The following is a 10,475-nucleotide window of genomic DNA, read 5'->3' on the forward strand; positions in this document are numbered from 1 at the left end:
ACTGCTCCCTTTCTCCTACTTCTGCTGGGATTTCCCACAGGAAGGGAAGCTCAGCTGGCCAGCCGAGTCCCAAGCTCTACTTCTGGGGTTTGCAATGAACCTTCGATGCTTCTGCCCACAGCCGCACCCTATGGGACTTCACTGCCCACGGGGCTGTCAGTGGGTGAACGTACAGCTTCCAGGAAAAGAAAAGTAACCACTCCCTAAACCAAAACCTAGACAGCCCTGCTGAAGTGACTTTTCTTCCACACAGCCGCCACCCCCACAATCCCTCCACTGGGGTCAGCCTGGGCTAACCTACGTGAATCCACTCTCGTTTCTTTTTCTAGAACAGTCCCTGAGACAAGGACTAAAGGAAAATCTAGTTCAGGACATTTAGTTGCTCTTGTGTTTCCAGCCCGCTGCTTCTCCCTCTGATGAGGTATCAGCCCCTTATCCCTTCGTACCTGGCATTCATTCCTAAAACTGCTCTGTGGCAAGAACTCCTGAAGCTTAGAGTGGGTATTTAAAAACAGGACAACCAACGGTTTCACAATGGCAGCCGGTTTAGGCAGGTTCCTCGCTGTGTCTGGGGCTATTGGAGAAGTCACTCAACTTCTCCTGGTGGGCACTGGAGATATCAGTTCAAGGCTCCAAAGAGATTCAGTCTGAGAATGCTGTTAAGGTTTTTCACTCCATGAAATTCTGTTATTCATGGTGGGGTACTTGTGTGCATCCCCCTTTCTGCAGAGCCTTCAAATGGTCAAATTCCTTCTCTATTCAAATAGCCAAACATGTCCCTGCAATGTATGCAAATTCTGCCCTTTCTGGAAAGAGTTAGGGAAGGGGAAATCCCTTCCATTCAAGCCATGCAGTTTCTCTAATTTTATGAACAGAATTGAATTCCTTTTTTTTTTTATTTTTGGAACATGGAAACCATGACCTTTTGTTAAAGATCATTTTCATATTACGTTCTAAATAAGAAACAAATGACAACTGTCTGGTTCATTTTTCAGAAATATGTGCAAGAAGGGAAAAGGAGGAGGAGGAGTGGGAGGAAGGGGTAGGAGGATGTTGCTTACCTCATTTTAGGAGTGGGCAACTGGCCTCGTGTGTCCAAGCAGTAAGCAAACCTTTACCAGGCTGTTCCCGTGACCTTCAGCTTTAATTCATTCAGGCTCGCTTTTATAGTGTCCACAATGTCCCATGTTGAAAGCGCTAAGATCATTTCTGGCTTCTCCTACTGCCTGATCATTGGCTCCCAACTTTACTTGTCAGGGGACAGGGAAAATGAACTAGAAAACGGAAAAGGATAGCTTTTGTGACTATGTTAGCAGTTCTGGTGGACAGTGAGGAGGGGGAGGGGAGGTGCGTGGCAGTCAATGGCAGTGACTTTTGATGCCATGAATCCTAGAATCGTGAACTGGCCAGGATTCCTCAGCAGGCCCTTACTCTCAGGCAGAGTAGCCTCAACTCTCCCAGACACAAGTTTGTCTCTTCTGTTCGTAAAGCATCAGGCAATAAAACTCTGCAACCTTCTTTGAAAGTTGCCCTTTCCAGTTTCAATTCAAAAAATAATTCCTTAAACACAAGCAAAATTTCTCCTGCTTTAATTTAAGATTATTTTATCTGGTTTTGTCATCCGCAGAAGTAAAAAGCATTTATGTCGATTACAAGCTCAAAACAACAAACAGAAACACGTCAAGCACCTTAAAACCACTTGTCTGATCTAAAAAAATCTCAGCTCTCCCTTTATCTATTCTCCGAGTTGCCCAGTTGAGCATCCTTTTCATTATTGCTTCTTACTTTTCTCTGTATTCTCTCCATTTTCTACATTTAGTTTGAAAGCAGATGCAATATTTCAATAAGGATCTGGGCTCATGTAGAAAAAACCCACGAAGATAATTCCTGGCCATGGCGTGTCATATTTCCACTCACATCCCACAATATTTTGTTGCCATTTTCACCATACTGCAGGCTCACATCCAGTTACTTGCCCTTGTCCTTTTCTACTATTGCTTGTTTCTTTTTCTTAGGATCCATCCCCTTTGTTCTTATTTCTCCTGGTCTAGTCATCTTTGCGTCTCCAGTGCTTGACACAGTTCCAGGCACATAATAGGCATTCAGTAAATTTGGGGGGAATTGGATTGATGTGCCAAATGAGTGGTACAGATACTAGGAGCTCAGAAAGGGAAAGAGCAGATGGGGATTAGAAGAGGTGAGGGAAGCTTCTTGAGGAAGTGGCATTTGGTCTGGTCCTTTAAGGAAGAAAAATGTTTGGATGTGCAGAAGGAATGGGGAAAGGCAGTCTGGGAAGCTGAGGGACAGTGTGTCAAGATTTGCAGGCAGGGAGAGTACAGTGCCAGGTACAGGAGGGAGAGTGGGCACTGGGCAATGTGAAGAGAGCCTTCAATTTTGAGCAAGGGTTAACTCTGAATTTCCACTTTTCTTTTCTTTGTAAGCATTTTGGTGATTTCCACCTCAAAGAACCAGAAAGAGTGTGACAGGTTTTTAAGAGGAAGGGGTGACCACTCTCACTCTGATGATATTTTCTCCCCACTTTAGCAGACTGGCATACTTAGGAGCACTGTGGCCTTAAAGCCTGGCTGCCCTGTGCTGGGTGCAGGCCTTATAGACATGGTTGTGTTGGGTAAAGCAAGGAAAGGAGCCAGAGGAGCATTTCAACCCTCCACTGAGAGTCTAAAACCTCTTGGTCAATGTGGCCATTCATTCTTCATGGCAGAAACCCAGATGCTGGTTGCTGGGTGGGTACCCTGGGGGATTGTCTTGAAACAGTGGTCAGAAAAATTCTTGTAACTTTAATGCCAAGACTGTGTCCATACCCCAAAATGAATTTCCAAACCCCATGGGAGGGTTGTGTTAGAAAACGAAAAACGACAACAACAACAACAAAAACTTCCCTGAAAATTTTTGTCAATGCAGTAATGGGTTTTGTTCCCTTGGCAACAGCCCACTATCGGAAAGGGGTTTTCCCAACATCTAGGCTGTCCCAGCACCTCAGACCCTGAGTCCTCAATATGCAAATAGCAAAACTTACAAGGATTCCAAGGCTACTGCCAGAATCCAGCCCAACGCTACAGTATGAACTTCAGAAGGAAGGGTAGAAAGTTTGAGGTCAGCCTGGCTTTATCAGTGTGACAAGGTGAAACAGCTCTAAGGTCAAGAGGGGAAAGATCAAACCATCATTTCCACAGAGATCATGCTGTTCCAGGGCAAAGCAAAGGGTGAGGCCTCCTGTACAGCATCTGGCCAAGTCCTACACCCTACGTGCGTCCTGAGTGCCAAGGCTGCATCTCCCTCTGGTCATCCCTTCCTTTAGGGTCCTTAACATAGTCTGTGACTGCCTTTTCATTTTATTGATGGTGTCTTTCACTACATAAACATTTTTAATTTTTATGAAGTCAAATCTGTGTATCTTTTCTTTTTTGTGGCTTCCAGGTTTCATGCCTTGCTCTCTCCAGGGCTATAAAAATATTCTCTCATAAATTTATAATTGTAATTTTCACATAAAATTTAAGAATAATTTTGTTTGCTTTTATTAAAGTAAAACTATAGATGGATTAAAAAATCCAGTGTGCTGAAGAATTTACACTGAGAAGCAGTACAAACTCCTTTGAACTCTTTTCATTTGTTTTTCCTTCTGGGAATACAGTCCTCAGGCTTTGGCCTCCCTTGCCCTGACTCATCCATCACCTCCTTTTACTTTCCAGTCCCCAGAAACTTCCCTCAGAAATCTTTGATCCACAAATCATGCTCCTATTCTCACTGTAATTGTAAGCAGGCCTTAACCTTTTTTTTTACTATTATTTTAGTAGGGTCTTAGGAGGGATTAAAGATATCCCATGAGTGCGCAGTCTTGGAAGAGAAGCTTCCTGTATTTTACAATCGGGAAGGGGGGCAATTAGCTATAAAGTACCTGTCTGGTATCCCTCTCTTCTGGTCTCTCTCTCTGATAATTCACATCAAGTTGCTCATGGCAAAGACTGTATGTTTAATGTGTGCTTCTCCAAAGCAGGTTAGCATTTTACTGGGACTCTTAAAATTTGAGTGTCTTGTCTTCAGAATTTTTATTCATTTACCACCAAACAAAATTTATTAAACTATGAATTTCTTTGCTCATTTTTAATTTGACATCTATAATCTTGTATTACTTTAAATACCTGCAAGGAATATGATTTCCAACATATTGTAATATTGTCATTTAAAAAAATAAAACTATTACATCACTCTTAAATATATTGTGTAGAATCTAAATGGGCAAAAATTGGCAAAAATCAATGAAAACATTTCTTCTAAGATCTGAATAAATGTTCAAGAAAATGTAAAACATGAACTTACCTCTGATATATATTCTCTTTCCTTGAAAATGTAATGTTGATGTATTAGAGGTAACGTGGAAGTTAACTCCTTGTAGTTATTCAAAATCTGCATCTGAGACCCACACCAAAACTCAGGTGAAAGCAGGTGCACGCCAAGCCCCTCCCCCTAACACAGAGGCTGGGAATGCAGTGAGCTCGTCATAGCGAGTCCTGCCTGCACGCCTTTCAAAGTGTGAGACTATTCCACATTGAAGGTAGACACAGCACTCCCCCAACAAGCTCTGCCAGGAACTTGCTGCTGGGATGAAGAAGGGGGCCTCTGCCCCCACTATTGCTCACCACGCTCACTTTGCTGTCTTTCTGGCTGCCGTGGAGGGATGGTGTCTTTGACAATACCCAGCAAGTAGAAAAGGCAAAGTTCATTAAATAAAAACTGCCATCACTCCTGCCACCCCACCCTACAATACATCTGTTTCTAAAGCCACATGTCTACTTAATAGAAGTATGGACAAGACAGGAGGGACACAGGGCCCTACCTTCATTTAAAGAGGCAACATTGATTAAAACACCAGTATTTTAAAGTGTCCCTTTATTTGACAGCTGAAGTTTTTTTGCTTTCTAGTACGTTGCACCACAGTAAGATTCAGGTTGGGTGAAAGGTAAGCCTTTCTTTGTAAATATAGAGAAGGCCAAGGTCTTTCTCACTGTACGTTAAGTTTTAGGAAAGAATACATAAAGAAGCTGAAAATCTGGAAATTGATTCTCTTAAAACTGTCAGTGTCCATATATCTTTTGAAAATCTTCAGTTTCCTTCCGGGGTACAAGTACCTCGGTTTGAAGACCCTGCTTCAGCCAAATGAATGTGTCTTCTGGCAAGGAAATGCATGCATTGGGGGTGCTAGTAGGGGAGGTGCTTTAGAAGTGGACCTATTAGATCACATTGTATAAGCTGCCACTCACACTGTGCATAAGACTGGTCTCCAACACAGCCAGAGGTTTGTAGAGGCAGCGTTAGCTGAGCCTTAGGATATATTCCCTCTAGAGAAGGCCTGTGCTTGCTACACCACAGGCCTGATCAGAGTCTAGACACAATCACAAAATGGACAAAGCCTTTATTCTTCCTTCCCTTCCTTTGGGAGGATTTTCACTCCTCCCTACTTATGGACACCAAGAGGCCTCACACCGTCATCCTTCCCAATCAGTTTCCGTAACACTGAAAAACGTAGGATGGACGGCAGCTTAAATTGTGACTTTTGCCAGGAAAGTTTGTTTTCTAACTGCCTTAAGTCAATGTCTGAAACATTTCTATACCATAGTCAGAATGTTGGCCACATTTATATACCATGTCTACTACCATTTTTTCTTTTTCTCTAAATTGACTCACCTTTCTACTTCTACAAATTTATTTTATGAGGAAAACTGTTGTGTCTCTCCCATCCTGAGGATCCCTGCTGTCTTAGTCTGTATTCTCCAGAAAGCAGGGTTAGAAACAAAGGTTTTGTGAAGTAGTTTATTTGGAAACGTGACTTTAGTGGTGCAGGACAGAGAGAGTGAGACAGGGAAGGAGGAAGAGCTGGTATAAGGAAGCCTTACCAAGCTGACCAATGCTGATGGCAACTGGTACTTGGTCCCACAGGGACCTTCGGGACAGCCTCATGAAATGTCTCTCAGAAGTCTCCACCAGGAAGACAAAAGAGGAAGCAGTTGTCCATCAACTTTCAGGCCCCTTTGCTCAAGGGTAGCCCCATGGGCATTGACATCCCATATTTCTAGGGTGCACATGCCTGAGTGCAGAACTTCCAAAGGTATCCCATGCCAAGGCAACAGAGAAGCCCTGGACATGCCAGAAGTGGCTGTGGAAAGTGCAGGCCCAGGCAAAGTGTGGTCAGGTCCTACCTTGCAAAGAGGTCAACCAGTCCAGCACAGCTCAGCTGCTTATCCGGGTGCTCCGGAATTCTCCATAGAGGGGCACAGGAGCCGCAGGCTGGTTGAAAATGGAGAAGGGGGAGGACCTAAAATCTTCCTCATCCCACCCCTTGTTGCTATTACCGTGTTCAGCTGAAGTGCACTTGACTGTGGCTAAGGCACCTGGAGTTTACTGTGCAACATGGCTGTCAGGAGCCCGCCCTGTGAAGATGACGGGGATGGATGGGTGGGAGGCAGTTAAGGGTGGTCCTGTGAGCTAAGCATTCTCGAAAAGATGTCCACTCCATACAGGGCAGATGGCCCATGCCTGCAAAGGCCTGACAGTGACTAGAGAGGAGTAGATCTGTGAGCTAAAACAAAACTGGAGACGGGTGCAGAAACAGCCAGCCCATAAAGCTCACTTTCCATGGCGCGGGCAGAGTCGGTCGGCTGCTCTCCCTCTCCTGGGGCACCTTCCTTCCCTCCCCCGGGCTACCCAGCACCCTCAGTGTTTCATCTTTGTTAGTCCCACATGGGGATGAGGGAGGGCTGCTGTGTGATCTGCCCGGACACACCCTCTGAGGAGGAGACTTACAGAGAAGAGCCGTAGAGGGAGCTTCCTCAAACCGTAGACCACACCCTACACAGCCCCTGCCCTGACTGAATTATTTCTGAGTGAATTCAAATCTCCCATCGAGTGAAAGGAAGTTGGAAGGGGGAAATACCACCTCTCTAATATATCACCCCAAGGAAAACGGAGTGACTTGCCATTAGCCTGGAGACGCAGAGAAAAGAACATCTCAGAAGTGGTGCCTCATCCTTTGATTTTTAGCACAAAAGAGGAGTGATTTCTCTTCAGCAAGTAAGTGCATTAACTATTATCGTACTATGGGATTGCTTAGTAGAACTGGTTACCAACAACCTGACTGCTTTTTAAACAAGCATACCATCGTGCTACCTCCAGGACACATATGCTCTCAGAGGAGGCCTCTGGGGTCTCATTCCCACAGGAGGCTGTGATTTCCCAACACGTTTGGAGAATCATTGTCAGAATTGTGACCTATTATTTTTAAATTTCCTAGATGGTAGCAAACATTTTTATAGACCAAATTTGAGTTTTTTGAGCCAGTGAAATTCTGGTGAATAAGTCTCTCCAAGCTAATTCTGGTTAAAATGGGCCATTGCTAATAAAACAATCTGGTGTGGCTGGAACAGTAGCTCTAGGGTGGTCCCCAAAGAGGAGACCCAAGCATCTTCTGGGGCAGCCTGAGTGGCGACGGTGGAGATCAGCATTCATTTGTATTTTTCAGTTTTGATATATTTACTGGAAAAAGAACCCCAGCCTCCTCACATGACAGTACACAAAATGTAATGTTTGCAGCATGTCTTTTTCCCCTCCTTTTTTACCAATAGACTTTTCTGTTGCTTGAGACCCTCTACCCCTTTATGACATTTTATTTGAGTAGAGGTGTTTAAGAACTGAGATGCATGTTTTCCTATGTTAGTATGTCCAGAAAGAAGTTGTTATGTAACTTAAGTACTGCCTTGGACAAAATATGCTCTCTCTGGTTACTCTGTGTTTCTTGGTATGTCCAGATGAGTCACCGAACTTTCATGGGCTGCCTCACTGATGCCAAGGGGCCTTGTAGTTGTCTGTGTTTCTAACAATGTCTTAACCACGCCTATCAAGCAGAGAGCCATTTTGTCGAAGAGCTGTGGCTGGTTCTGGGAACATGCACAGGGCAAGGCCACTTCCCCGCAGAGATCCCCCCACCTTCATTTTTCCTTCATGGTCACGCCCTGTCTTAGAGGTTGCTCAGGCTAAGATCCCCAACTCATTTCAGGCAGGCAACTAGGGAGTTTTACAACTCATGGTAGGCAGACATTCCTTTTGGAGTGACTTTTATCTTTTTCTTTTTTAGGTTGTAAAAATAAATCCCCAACCCTTGGAGACCTGGAAACACTATCCAATCTCTCAGTGAGTGTGTTCCGTAAACACATTGGAGAACGCTCTATCTGGAGCAATTGAATTGTCTTCTGCCTCTGCCTGGTGCATACCTGGGAGGTGCCAGACCTTCCTTGCCTCTGTATCGGTGGCTTTCACTTTCCATCCTAAGCATCCGAAGACATGGGTCACACACCCAAGTGTCTACAGCTCAAGCTCTCTCAGCTCTTGGTGCTGGCTGGTCTTTTCCAGTTCTGTTCAGGTAAGTGACTTTCAGGAACGTAACTGAGTCTTCTGCTACAAGGGTAAGAAAGAGGAGGTAGTGTTCTTCGTGCTGTCCCTTTCTGTCACCTATGAGCAGGAAGGGACCTTCAGGGTATTTCCAGCACATTTTAGGGATGAGAAAACTGTGGTACAAAGAGGTTAAAGGACCTGCCTATGCTCACACAGTAAGTGAACAGCCAAATTAACTTAAGAACCCGAACGTTGAAGAAGTGCGGACAGTGTTATTTTAATAAAACCATAAAGCCAACTCAGGACAGCTTAGAGTTGTGGCCTCTTCTGTGAACACTAGATAACTCATTTACATTTTGTGATCTGCTGAGGTGTTGGCCGAGGGGCCTGGTTCCCAAGCTGTATTTCCATGACACAACTCAGCTAAAGTGTTCTGCCTCTAAAATAGACAGTGAGGATCTTCTTTCCAATTTGAATGGGGGTCAGGGTGGGGAGTTGAGGAACATAATCTTTTTAATGTTTAACTTTCCTCTTAGTATTTATTTTTATGCTTTGGGTACTGATATCTTTTGTCAACACTGGCATCTGACATTAAGTGGTATCAAATTTAGCACAAATTATATTTTTAGTTATTTTTATTTTCCTACATAGGTATTTCATTAGTGTCCTGCAAAGAATATTTTGACTCCCAGGGGCTTTTGTTCCAGCTGAGGTGTTCTTACGGGTGCTGGACTTGGGAGACTGTCAAGAAGGGTGGGGCTCGTTCTGCGGGCAGGACGGTTCTGACTTTTTTTTTTTTAATTGGAAAGCAAAAGATCTGCTTTCTATAGGGCAGCATACCTCCTACTTTTCCAAAAATAAAGAAGAGGCTTGGGCTCCAGCATTGTTTTCCGGTCGGTAAAGACTTGACTATCATAGGTGCCTGTCTTAAAAGCTGCTTACTTCAAGCATTGCCTGTAATGTCTGAGGTGTGGGAGAGGGGCCAAAGGGAAGGGAAGAAGAGTTGGGGCACACAGATCAGTTGACTACAATGGTGGTGGTTTTAAATTTTTCTGTCCTGAGTTGTAAAATTTGCTCTTTTACACTGTTGCAGAACCAAGAGAACCATGGCTTAGGTTAACAATTTACACATCAGATTGTGTGTCTATTTGACCGTTATATTGCATTTCCAACAGTTATAATTTTCTTCTGGGAAGTTGAGGAAGCACTCCCAAATTAGAGTCTTCTAAATGGGAGTCTAAATGAGTTCAAAATATTTAGAAGGAAATTTATATGGGCTTCCAAGAAATGAGAGAGAGAGAGAGAGAGAGAGAGAGAGAGAGAGAGAACAGTAAAAAGAGACAGAGAAAAAACGAATGGAAAACTAAAATCAAGACCTTAGCAATTGTATCGTGAAGATTAGAGTCAGAGGTAAATGGAAGAGATCTTTGAGCTAATGAAACATGTTTAGGAAGGCACCTTGTTCTACAGCTACATCCAGATTTTATAATTGCTGTTACTGAATCAGCAAACGAATCCACGAGTGTCTTATGTCTGAACACCTACTATGCACCAGGTGGACCATAAAAGTTGAACCTGGGATTCCTGCCCTTAAAGACGTCTGCATATGTTGTTGTGGAAGCCAAAACTAACACACATAAAACAAGCAAAGAGCAATGAAGTGCTTGGTCCTGGCTGTAAAAGCCCAAGATCTGGGAAAGGAGGGCCCTGGTTGGGCTGGAGCAGCTGGGGCAGGCTCTGTGGAGGTGGAAGGGTGATGGAGAGAGAATTCTGGACAGGGCAACAGTCTGGACAAAGGCACAAGTATTTGTTCTTTTGTTTAATCATTTGTTAATTTGAACATTGCACATCTCCTAATGTACAAGACACTCTGTGATCATGGGGACAAATTGTGAGCAAAATGGACATGGCTCTTGCCTTCATAGAATTTATGGTCATTGAGAGTAAGAAGAAAAGTAATCAACAATCACTCGAATGTGGGACCGACAAACAGAGACAAGTGCTTTGGAGGCAAGGTACAGGCACTGTAGCTTGGAGGAGGTTCTGTCTTCTCCTGCCAGCGGGAGACAGGG

This window comes from Cynocephalus volans, chromosome 1, assembly GCF_027409185.1.
Source record: "Cynocephalus volans isolate mCynVol1 chromosome 1, mCynVol1.pri, whole genome shotgun sequence".
Taxonomy (NCBI): Eukaryota; Metazoa; Chordata; class Mammalia; order Dermoptera; family Cynocephalidae; genus Cynocephalus; species Cynocephalus volans.